We start from the raw sequence: 12,478 nt of genomic DNA on the forward strand, positions 1-12,478 counted from the left end.
GTGACCTAAAGGACAGACCCAAGGCACTTTGGTTCACATTTGGGGGTCAGAAAACACTGTGGTATCTGGGGTTCAGCTCCCCAACTGAGGCAATTTGTTAGCTTTTTGGCCAAATGTCTCTAATCCCATGACTTGACCCCAGCCCTCGGCCTGGTTCTCCTGCTGTGGTGTGATGTGGTCTTCACAGAGTTCACCTGGCCAGCTTCTTCCATTTCATTTCTCTGTTTTTCAGCCTCCGAGCCATTTTCTCTTTTCAGCAACCCGCAGGATTTTTTATCCCAGCTGCTAACGTCAGGGCTGCGAGCACTGCCTCTCCCTGCCAGCTGCCGGCTCGCTGCCAGAAGGGGCTGCATCTCCATGCAGGTAACTGCAAACCCTTGGGCAACTTCTCGAGGCGTTCTCTCAATGGCTCGGTGAGCGTGGGTTTTGAAGCCCAAAGTGCCATCAGATGCCGGCGGTAAGTCACAAGCAGCCGGCGGGGCTTTGCACAAGTGTGCAATGAAGCACAGGCTGTGGCAGGGATGGAGGGTCTCGCTGGGTGCAGTGCACCCCTGGGTGACTTGAGGCATCTTGGGTGCCCTCCTGCCACGTGAGCAGAGGCCAAAGTGCCACGAAGGGAACGGAATTGCACATGGCTCCTTAGCACGCTGGTCCAAAGCCAGGCAGCGTGCTGGAGGAACATGGGCAGCAGCCGCCCAGGATTCACCTGCTGCCCTTATCCTCCTTTCTTGCAGGCAGCGAGGTTTGCCAGCAGCTTGTGAGCTGGATCCAGTGTCCAGGACGCCTCCAGCCCGGAGGGGTCTCGGGAACCCAAGCACCAGCCCCGCTCCCCAGGCAGATGGCCAAACACCAGACTGCCCTGTGACCACGACACGGCTGTGGGCTGAGCTGCTGGGGACGGCAGGCGGGGGAAGCTGCAGAAAAGAAGCCGTGGGGAGCTGGAGGGTGCCATGGCCCCTCGCACCCCAGAGCTCGTGTCCCCATGGGACTCCTGTGCCAGGCTGTCCCACTCCTCGGACCTGGCCTTAAATTGGTGGCATACCTCAGCTTCTTCAATGAGCCCCTTTTTCTGACTGTGGTCCATCGCACTGACTTTTTCTACAACTCTTAATGAATTTCAGGGTTTGCCCCTTGTAGAGCCTGGATTAAACAGAATTTTAATGAGTATTAAGAGTAATACCTTTAATTGAAAGATAGTCTCTGTCTGAGGTGAAATCTTGGCTCCACAGGAGTCAGTGAGAAGCTTGCCAATAACTCGCTTGAGCCAGGATTGTACCCATTAGCGTTCAGGGCAATTTCAGGGCTCTAGCTTTTTCACAGGTTTAAAGAGAAAATGCCACAATTTGTTGTAATAACCCAGCTCTCTTTAATGAGCAAATTAAAGGAAGTTGGTGCAGAGCAGGAGGGAAAAATGGGATGGCGAGGAGAATGCTAAAAACCCACTGTACGAGCAGGGTGACATTCTTCCTGTGATGTTCCTCTCCCTGTGACCGAAGCTTGAAGCCTATGTGGGCACCTTCATACAGCCCCCATCCCTTGCCCTGCACACCCAGCCCATGCCCAAGACTTACTAATCTGTTGTGCCTGGCTTCCCCAGGGTCTGGCTTACTCCACTGCATGGACAACCCTAGCTCTAACCCAGGTGCTGGTCAAAGTCATGTCGACAGCCCCTGCTCTGCAGCCCCCAACTATTGTCCTTTGCCTCCTTCAACCCATGTCAAATGTCACCTGCTTCTGTCACCATGGTGTGGCATCAATGGCTTTGTCTCCATTAGCTTCTTCTTGAACCAGGTTTAAACTTCTCATCCTCACCTCCCTAAATTTATCCTTCCTCTCTTTTCTGTTTGGCTTCTGATTGCCCTTCCTGATCTCCTGACCACTTCAGCTCTGAGCTCTCCTGAAGGCACTTCTCTTGTGGCTGGCTTTGTGCTGTTATGTGCAGCATCCCAGATATGAACCCCACCTGGTCCTCTTTCATGTCCATGCAATACCTGCTGCCACCATATTGCCTGTCACTGACATCTCTGTGTGTTTGAAAACGGTATTTACTGAAGTCCACATTGCAGCCAGGTGAGAAACAAGAATAATACCAACTGTGCAGCATCTTCCAGGCCCAGACCTTGCTCTATAGTAGCACTGCCAAAGGAACAGAATAGGCTAAGGTGAGGACAGAGGTTTGACAAGAAAATTTGGCGGGGAGCTCCTGTGTGGATGGAGAACGAGACTTTAGGACATCCACAATAAACATTGGCGAAGGCCGGTTTAAGGACTGGTGACACTAAGTCAGTCAATCCACTGCTTTAAAGGCAGCAGAAGCGAAGATGATACGATCAATGCAGCTCCAGCCAGCAAGTGGGCGTGCTGCTGCTTCCAGAATAACCTGCAAGGCTTGATGGAGAAGCCCCATGGAGAGGGAATTACAATAATTGAACCAAATGGCCATGTGGGTGATTACTGCCCTCACAAGGTCATCAGGGGGTGCATTAAATCAGGGCAAAACCTGTGCAAATTGTGCAGCTGGGGGAAAAGCCCCAGAATACTCTTTGGTACCCCACCTCCCCGGTTTCCAGGGCCAGCAGAGCTGCTGCAGCACCCCATGCTTCAAAAGCACGCTGGTGTGGCATGCAGCACAGGGGAATGATACCCAGCTGTGAAGAGCCTGGTCAGAGCAACTTTGCGATGTTGGCACATCAGTCTGGAGCAGGGGGTTGCTTTTAAAAATACAGGACCTTCAGAAAGCTGTGAGATGCTGAGATTGGGAATGATGTCTGGCCGCATGTCCTGGACATGCTGCCGTGAGGCGACCCTGGCTGGCTCAGTTAAATCCAGAAGCTACGTGGTCATTTGGTCTTCAGACCTTACCTGCTCAGGCCTAGAGCTCAGTTTCCGTGGTCTCACAGGTTGTGGATGAGGACAGCATGCTCAGTGATGGTACATCATGGACCAGGTGTTACTTCCTGCACCCCAAACCATGGGGAGACCCAGGCACTTCCCTCTGTGGTCCTTCTCTGCCCCGCTCTGGAAGTCTCCACAGCCAACACATGAAATCTTCCTCCTCTGCATCCCAAAATCTCCCATCTGCCCTGTGGACAGGTCTGCGTGCCCAGGTCCCTCCAGGCTGGTGGAGGAAAAGGGCAGGCAGGCCGGCCGGCCCCTTCAGGACAGCCGTGATGCTATTTGTGCTGATGCGTTTGGCATGCTGTGTTAGAAACACATCGAAGACTTTTGAAGAGCCAGGGGGGCTTGTAAAACATTTTTATTTTGTATACTCACCTTTTAAAAATGTGCTTTTGAGTTTGCATCTTTAAATGTCTCACAGATAACAGTATCTTAAGTCAATTGATTATGGCACGGTCCCTCCAAACTATTACTGTTTATGTCATAAACTGGCATGCTCGACATCTGAAATACTTTCCTCTTTATAAACGATCTGTAGTCTGAGGTTGAGGCAGTTATTGGTAGAGCTAAATCTATAACCCTGAGAAGGGACCAAATAAGAAACAAGCAGTTGCACAGCCTTCATGCACAGTTGGCTGTTACAGCTGAGCATCCACAAGAAAACAAATATATCGGCTACTTCTTAGATTAAAGCTCCCCACCACAGCCTGCCTGCCTGTGAAAGTACCTCAGAGCTAGTCTGAGTCAGTGTGGTACCAAAATGGTTGCAGATGCTGTCCTTGTCACAGGTCCAGCTCAGGGGTTGTCCTGGGGTTGAAGAGGCAAAGCCGAATGGGCAATTTATACGACCGCTGTCTCCCTCTGAACCCCACTGCTATTGTATTTTTGTCTCTATCTCCAGGCAATCTCCCCTCCCAAGGTCTGTAAGACTCTTCTTCCTGTTAATCTAGCCCCTACAAGGTATTTCAGCAGCTGATGTGAATGATTATTGGCCTGCTATGGATTTCAGATGGTGCATCAGTGCCACCCATGATAGCACTTGCTCTTCAGCAGGGAGAGCGCTGTCCTTGTCCTCCTGCAACGATCGAGAGGGAGCTTCAATTATATGCATTTATTTTTGGTAATTCATCCTTTTCTGTACAAATACTACCCCTTGAGATGCATTTTCTCTTGCTTCCTTCAGCCCGTAGGTGGTATATTTTGTAAAGTTTGATAAAAATCTGTTTAGCTGGTCTGTATTATTCAGATAGGAGGGGGGTAAAGTGGTTTTAGCACCACAGGTATCTTCCAGATCGTGTTTTTTTCTCTTCCTGCAGTTTGATATGGTAACTTCAGCATATCCCTCAGCTACTCTGCTTGCACCCAAATCCAATGCTGTCACTATGCTGCAGGACACTTTGGTTACGAAGAGCAGTTTTAAACTGATGACACAAGCTTTAACAGGGCTCTGAGCCTAGAGGAGCTGTTGCCCTGAGAACATGAGACTCCATGGATGCTCGTAGGAAGTCGCTCTTGCTATAAGCATATTTGCTGCAGAGCTTCCCACCCATCTCAAGGACCAAGCTCTCCAGAGCCTTGTCACAAGGGAGGTCTGAGCAAGAGGGGTGTTTCCCAGCCACGCAGAGGTCTTTCCACAACCCCTTGTGGTACCCAGCCTGTGACCTTCTGCAGGCTCCAGCACTTTCTGTAGCAAGCCAGCCCGCCTATCGCCCGCTTTAGGGACTGCTCATTGCAATCCCCCAGGGAGGGCTCCAGGCCTGAATAGGTGCAGTAGCTCTACCAGCACTGAAACAAGGCAACCATGGCCAATAAATGACATCGGTTGCACCTCAAAGCCCACGGTGGTCCTCTGGGAAGTGGAGTTATGCTACCACAGAACATAGCTGTGGCGTAGAAGCCTGAAACTGTCCCCCACAGCAGCTCAGCACATCCTTGGCTCATATCTGCATCTCTCCCATTTTTCCCTGTGACAGGTTGTTCCTGGGGGTCTCCTCGCCTTCACCTCCCATTTTCTGGTGATTTCCTCCCACCACTCATCAATTTTCCACATAATCTGAACATTTTGTCATTGGAGCAGGGGCAGTAGTCCATGAGCACCACCTTGGGTGGGCTCCCTGCACTTCAGCCCCCACCCAGCAGACTGAAAGCAAACCCAAAAATAGCCTGACCAAGCTCACGGGGCAGCAACAAGGCTTGGATGCTGGAGAAGGCTGCCCCGGTCGCGGGAGGTGGCAAGGCTCTGGGATGAGGCACAGTGCAATGGTCTGAGCCCACAAGAGCTGCAGCTGCTGCCCTCAAAAAATTGAAGTTGTCCTCAATTAGTTACCACTAATTCATTCCCCGGCTCTTCCTGCCTTTTTCCCTCCCTGACTCATCCATCCTTCTGTTGCATCTCTTGCCCCACCGCTTCCCCTCCGCCTCTTGTCACGCCAAACTCCTCCAGGCTCCTGTTTCGCAGGGCAAAGGGTCAGTGCTATCTCTGGTCCCTGGCAAGTATGGGCAAACCAAGAGGCTTGATGGGACACGGGCTGGTCTGCGTGATGCTCATCGAGTGGCTTGGGCTGCAGGAGCTGGTGTCTGTGGTTTGCTAGTGGGGATTTACTCAGATCAAAAGATTTGTTGGGAGGATGCTGAGGGGACCATAGGGTTATTGAAAAGGAATTCAAGGTCTTTCTGTGGAGAGACAAAAATGGAAATTTTGACCTTGTCTGAAGATCAGAAATGGGCTGCAGAGCTGGGTTTGACGTTAATGAGCTGAGAGCAGAAGAAGGGCTTCTCTGGAGGTGCCTGCCCTCAATTTATCCATTTGTCTCCCTATTAAAACCATGGCAATCCCTGGGGATGGCAGCTCCAAAGTCCATCTCATTTTGTCATTTGAATGAAGTGTTTGATCTGAGAATTATTATTATTATTATTTAATATATGACAGCTGATAATGCCTTTGGCACTCAGCCAGAGCATATGGGTGAGACAAGTCCCCGGCCCAAGGCTTTAGGACCATGATTCCACCTTCCAGTTAGTCACAGGACACCAGAATGCTGCTCTTAATGAAAAATGATGTGACGCATATGTGGTATGAGTCATTATAATGTTAACTACTGTTACTTCAAGCCCAGACATCACCAGGATCGCTTTCCTCCCCGAAGATGATTCATGTGCCTCATGCGTGACAGTTCAGCCATTTTTTTGCTTATTCAAGTGAATTTCAATATTTTTCAAGTGTTTGGGGGGCAAAACCCTTCTGTTCCTGTCTGCTGAGCTGAATTTCCTTAAAATGTTCACAACCGCTTTCCCCAGAGGCTTTATACCAGGAAGTGGGGGAAAAAAGAGAAGCCCCAAGATCTGCAGGTCTGCACGAACAGGGGGTTGGAATGGGAGGTTCCCCTGGCACAAGGTCCGCTCCCCGCACCAGCCATGAAGTGGAGGTTGCCCCATGCACCCAGCTGCCCATGAGCCAAGCACAAGCCCTCGGGAGAGGGAGGGGGATGCTGGAGTCTGCAGGAGGCTGCAGGATCCTGCAGACAGGGATGCAGCCCACTGCTGCCCCTCCTCTGAGCCAGCAAGGGACCGAGCACAAATGGGGAAGGTACCTGTGGTGCTCACACAGCTGCTCCTTGATGTCTTCCACCTAACCCTGCTGCCTGCCTTTCATCTCGGGCTTTGGCAGCGTTGTACAGCTTCATGCCTCTTGCCAATAGCTGAGTGAGGAGCTCCCCAGGGCTCGGTCTGCCAGCCTCTAAAGATACTTTATTCAGCAATTAGTCAGTGGGGGACCCGCTTTCAAGCAGATGACTGCCACCACATGTAGTTGCTGTCTTTGCTGGGGTTGAACTTTAATCCTCTGCAGCCATATAGCGTCACGGAGGAAGCCTGAGAGCCCCCAGCCACTGTGGCTGCCCATGTCCCCACGTGCACAGGCTGGGACATGTCCACACTCAACACAGTCTTTTTGGGTAGAGCAGGACAACTCTGAAAAATCAGAGGGAACAGAAAAAAAGAAGTAGATGAACCTCTGAGGACGTGAAGCATCGCAGATCAGGCCCTTGTAGGCTTACAGGATTGAAACCTGTTGGCTGAAAGCCAGCTCTGGGACATGGGGAGTTCACTTTCTGTCATCTCCTCTCAAAACACAGCTCAATCCTGCTATTTTCTTCTTGTCCTCCAAGCCCCTGGGGACTAGTGGCTGCAGTCAGTACCAGCAGCAGAACCAGCCCTGGTAACAGGAAGGCTGAATCATGTCCGTCAGCCATTGACCTCACTTCCATCCTGATCTGAGCTGGGCAAGGTTTGCCAGGCAAGCACGTGTCACGGACTTCTATTCTTGGGAGGAATTATGTCAGAGCGAAGTTTTCAGTTTATGCCCTAAATTCAACATAATAGGATGCAGAAGTGCACAGACAGGTCTCAAACACCCTTAACTCTACCCTGGCCAAAACACATCTATGTTTTTTTACAGCTGAAGCTCAATGAGCTTTTTTGGTACAGGCTACATGGGAGTACAGGTTTGGGGTTGTGTTTACTTAAGGTTCAGTGGCTTTTTCCCCTTCATTTTCTTCATAACTTGGAGTTTCACCTTCAAGAGCAATCTGAGCTTTGCCATTCAGTGACACCATCCAAACACTACACGGACACAGAATCACAGCACATCAGGCTGGAAGGCCTGTGCTTAGGTCATCCATGGCAGACAGGTAGTCCCACCAGCTCAGCTTTGTTTTTTTAAGAGACTGTTATCTTTCATGGCCAGATTTACCACAAGGCTCTGGCTGCAGGCGAAAGCAGCCAGAGCATATGGACCAGCTATTCTGGGTTTGGAGCTGCTTTGCTTTGCCAGAGTGATGCAAAGCAGCTAGACAGCACACAGGGTTCCCTTCCCTCTCCTTCTCATCCTCCAGATGCCCGCTATTTGCCTGAACACATCCCCTCCATGACGTACATGCACCCATACACGCCACCTCCTTCTCCCTCCTTGCACCCCTTCACATCCTTCTACATCCCGCACTGCCCCCCCGCTCTACCAGCCTACACCTCGGCTGGCTGTCATCCAGGAGCATCAGCTCTGAAGGAGACATTTGGAATTCATGGAGGTCTCTTGCCCTCATGAGGACTTGCCCTTTTCCATAATCACCTCCATGTCCTGTCATCCAGGCATCTGTCCAGGAGGATGGGCATTTCCCACCCTGTGAGGAGCTGGAGATGCTGCCACATACTTTAGGCATCCAACAAGGCTCCCTAGCTGAACTGAGGAAAAGGTCCCACCGAATGGCTATTCACAGCGTGTCAATTGAGAGCTTAATTACTGCAGAATTCAGGTGCTCTGAGTAGCTTTCCAAAGGCACCTACTTTCCCCCATCCATCATCTGCTGAAGATGCTCTCCCTGCCGAAGAAAAGCGCCCAGCACCAGGCAGTCTGAACGCTGCTCCAGCACCGCTGACAAGGGGTAGGAAGAGGAGAGCCCTGCTTCGACATGGCCACAGGAGACACTGATGTGACAAGGGGAGGGTAAGAAGGGACTTCCCCGTGGATTTTTCTGCACTGAAGCGTTTTAGTCTTCAGCCTCCTCGGAAGCCGACATCTACTGAGAGGGAGGAAAATGACACTAATCCCAGAAGGATGCTATTCAAATATATCGCAGACACGGCTTCTCGGGAGCTTTAACTACGCGGAAGTTGGAGACATCGGTGTTATCAGGTGCTAATCATATCAGAGGCGTGACAAAATCTGATGCTGGGTGTTATGTTTCGTAAGGGACCTGCAGCTTACGCCTTGCTTACTGCTGCCTCCTAAACGGCCAGATTTCCTTGTAAATGCTTAAAAACATCATACTGCACTCCAGGGCTTGGCACTTCACTTTTAAAGGAGGTTTTACTTTTTTAACTGTATTTTTCACAACAAATTATCTGAATCTGTCTTCTAATTGAAAAACCTCTACTTATCCATAACAACGGAGTCATTACCAACACGGTACTGTAATATTTTTATTATTTTCTGTATCCCTCTATGAAAGCAATCTGACAGCATGTTGGGGATTTTTTTCCTCACCAGTGTACACTAACCAGATGGTTTTCACTCTATTGTCCACAGATACACCCACATCTTTTTTCCCTTCATGCTTCCAGTTAATTTAGAAATTACTAGTGATTATGAAGAGTTGAAGTTGTTCCTTCCAATATGCTTTACCTTCTCCTTGACCACGCTTAATTTCTTCTCCCATCACGCTGCCCAATTAATTAGCTCTTGGCTGATCCCTCTGAAGCTCTTCTCTCATCTCTAGATTTCACTAATCTGATCATTTTTAATGCAAATATAACTTTAATCTGTTCAGTGCTCTCCCCAATCATGGAGAGGAGGGAGAAGTGGGGTACTTCAAATTCCCCCACTTATTTTGCCGGCCCGCGGAGCACTGAGTGCCCCCGACAAGCAGGTCCTGCCTGAGGTCCTCTGGTTCCGCCGATGCAGCCGCCCGAGCGGCAACATCCAGTCGTCTCAAGTGTGATTTGTTTCCCTTTCATCGTGTCTCCGCTCTCTCTTTCTGCTTCTTTGAGGATGCTCCGCAGCCGAGTCCTCACCTTTGCGGAGGCTTTCCAATCTTTGAGGAGTTTAGAAGTTTCTGTCCCTTTCTGGCACGAAGTCTTTCATCTCAGCTCTCCACTTGCAACTGTTTGGCAGGAGTTTAGGCTTTCAGTCTCGAGCGATCTGGGGTTTTTTTGGCCATCAATAAAGTAATGTTACCAAATTTGCTGTGGCATATTTATCTGTTGCTACGTCTGTAGTTAGATGAAGCATGTGAAGCTCAGGACATGTTGGCAGAGAGGTTTTCAATGTTTGAAAGAACATAACAAAAACCAAAACCCCACCTTCCCGTGCGAGGCAGCCCTGAAACACAAGCACAGCCTTTTCCTTGCATATTTTATGTCTAGGACAACATTTTTTCTAATTATTTTTTGAAGAGGGGCACCATTTAGCTGGTATAACAAGTCCAGTGTGATAGCGTGTCAGCTAATATTTAATGTAATGAGATCTCATTTCCTCCTGCTGGATGGGCTCTTGCCAGCGGTCTCCCTTACAGCTGAGAGCAAAGGGCCATTTCGATATCCACTTTCATCCCAGCAGATGCATAAATACGACAAGAAGTTTCAGTGGAGCAGGACGCTCTGTCCATTTTGCTGCATTCCCTTCAGAATCTGTCCCTTTTCCTTCTCTGGGCAGGAAAGTTTCCAACCGGCAGCTTATCCTCAGTGCTCTGGAGGTGGTTCATCTCTGACCGACTCTTCTAGGTCACATAGTCCTTTTGCCTCGTGTCACCTCCCAGGGACACTGCCCCTCTCTAATCTGGACTGATTGGCTGCGGTTATAAAAGCTAAGCCCCAAACCACATCGCTTAGGCTGGTTTTTGCCGTATCTCCATATATATCTGTGCGTGCACACATTTCCATCAGAGCCGCCCGAGGTCAGAAAGACTTTGATTTGGGATGCTAATGTCGTTGTTGTTAAAGCAGGGGAAAACAACAGTGCTGCAGCTCTGCCGCTAAGCAGTGTATCTGTAAAAGTTGGCGAGGACTAATCCCCCGCCCCAGCGGGCAATCGCAGCGCCTGCGTGCTAATCCAGCGATGTGTGCGGCCCTGATGAAGGACGGAGCAGCCGCCCCGGGCTGACGAAAGCAACTGTCAGGGACCATGCAGGGGCAGCTGTGGCGGACGTGACCGTGCACACCGCGATGGCAGTGCCACCTCTGTCAGCCATCCTCCCCGCTCGCCTTCTGCTGGGTACCTTGGCAATCTTGGCATGGCATAAAGCCCACCCAGCCTTGGCAAGCCATGGATGAAGATGCTTCATCCAGCAACTGAGCTTTTCTTTCAGGCTCCCCTGTGGCACGAAGGAGTTTCAAGCCTGCATCTCGCTTCTCTTCACTCCACAGCCTCTCCAGCCTTGCCAAAAGGCTGTCCGTGTGTCATGAGGCCCTCTTTGTTTGCCTTTAATTAGCGCACACTGGCTAGATAGGGCTGCATAGAGTCTGACAACTGGGGCAAACAGCAGGACCAGGAAAGTGGGCAGCCAGTGGCAGGCTGCACCCCAGCTGACTGCATCCCCATGGGCTCCCAGGGACATGAGCAGGACCCTTACGGGGACTTTCACCAGGGGAAGGCAATTGCCACCAAACCTCTGCCATGCAACAGCAAGTCCCACTGCCTCCCCTGCTTTCTCACACGGCTGCAGCTTACCCCACACCCACACAGAACTGTGGACCTGGGCCCTGCTTGCAAACACCCCAATATCCTGGGGCGTGCACAGCCAAAGCTTTGCTTCACACCCACCAGGAGTGTGGCTGAAATGGAGTCACTGGAGCTGGAGAGGCCACTACAGAGGCTACTACTGCTCTGTCCCTCTGCCCCAAGGCAGTGTCACATGTTGAGGCCTTTTCCAAAGGATGCCTCTGACCTGAACTGACAGACCTCAGATGATGGAGATGCCAAACCTCCTTTGCTGCATCCCAAGCCCTTTCCTGTCTGTCCCACTCCCTAGGGACATGGAGTCCCTTCTCAGACCCCTCCTCAAGCTATGCAGGCTGGATCTGGCCAACAGGGACATCTTTTCCCTGGGGACCACTCTGCTCACAGCAGCTGCTCTGTGCTTTGGCTGACATCCTGGAAGATAGCCTCCTGGCTGAGGCCCCCAGCCTGGGGCTGGCATTTTGGGCTTGCATCCTTCCCAGACCTGCTGAGGGATGCCCACAGCAGGACACTCGGATCACTCCCAGGGAAGGAAAGGTGTTCACCTGCCACTGGTTCTTCAGGGAATGCAGGCACTTTGGTCCTGTCTTTAGCCCATGTAATCCTTCAGTTTTGCAAAAGGATCTCTCTGCTGCTACTGGAAAGACGTGCACCTCTTCAGGAGCTGGAGCAGAGGGGAGGCTGCCCTGCCATCTCATTCCCTAGCCAGAGCCACAGCCCCTCTGGGAATGGGACCCACCTGCCCTAGCACATAATCCGTCACCCATCAGGTCAGCACCTGGAAGAAGTTGGGAGGTGTTAGAGATGGGCCTGGACCTCCAGAAAGGCACATTGTGCTGAGAAGCCACTGTGTGGTCCTGAGGGACCCCAATGTGGGCTGCGAGGGGTGACTGCTGGGTGGTGTGGGTGGTGGGCATGGGTGGCTGTGGGCAACACCTGGGTCTGCCTGGCACGGTCTGCTCCTGGCAGAGCAGCACTGGGGACGGGTGAGGGCAGGCAGGTCTCTGCCCGTGCTCAAGCAGGTCCCTCCAGCTGGACCAGGCTTCAGCCGCATGTGTATCTGCTAGCAGTCATCCTAGTGCTGGGCGCTCCTGAGCTGGGGGAGCTGCTTGAGGGACACGCAGGGAGGTTAGGAGCAAGTGGGGAGATGGTGCAGGGCTTGGGGAGCTGCTGGACCGTGGGGGAGCAGCACAGGTTCCCAGGGCATTACTTAGGCTGGAGTGGTGCAGGAAGGGTGGGCTGCAGGGGCTGCGGTGTCAACTCCCACTGTGCTGGTGCAAATCTGGATTAACTGCACTAACCATAGTGCTGCCTAGGTGTGTGTGAGGCAAATCAACATCCCACTCGGGT

General features: G+C 51.5%; 2 protein-coding genes across 2 annotated transcripts in view; both read right to left on the bottom strand.

Annotated features, from left to right (window-relative positions):
* FCF1 (FCF1 rRNA-processing protein) overlaps window positions 1-12,478 on the bottom strand; it is a 290,016-nt gene that overhangs the window by 160,231 nt on the left and 117,307 nt on the right. The gene's annotated exons all lie outside the window — the stretch shown is intronic.
* NPC2 (NPC intracellular cholesterol transporter 2) overlaps window positions 1-12,478 on the bottom strand; it is a 215,457-nt gene that overhangs the window by 31,036 nt on the left and 171,943 nt on the right. The gene's annotated exons all lie outside the window — the stretch shown is intronic.

Source organism: Balearica regulorum, chromosome 5 (genome assembly GCF_011004875.1).
Source record: "Balearica regulorum gibbericeps isolate bBalReg1 chromosome 5, bBalReg1.pri, whole genome shotgun sequence".
NCBI lineage: Eukaryota > Metazoa > Chordata > Aves > Gruiformes > Gruidae > Balearica > Balearica regulorum.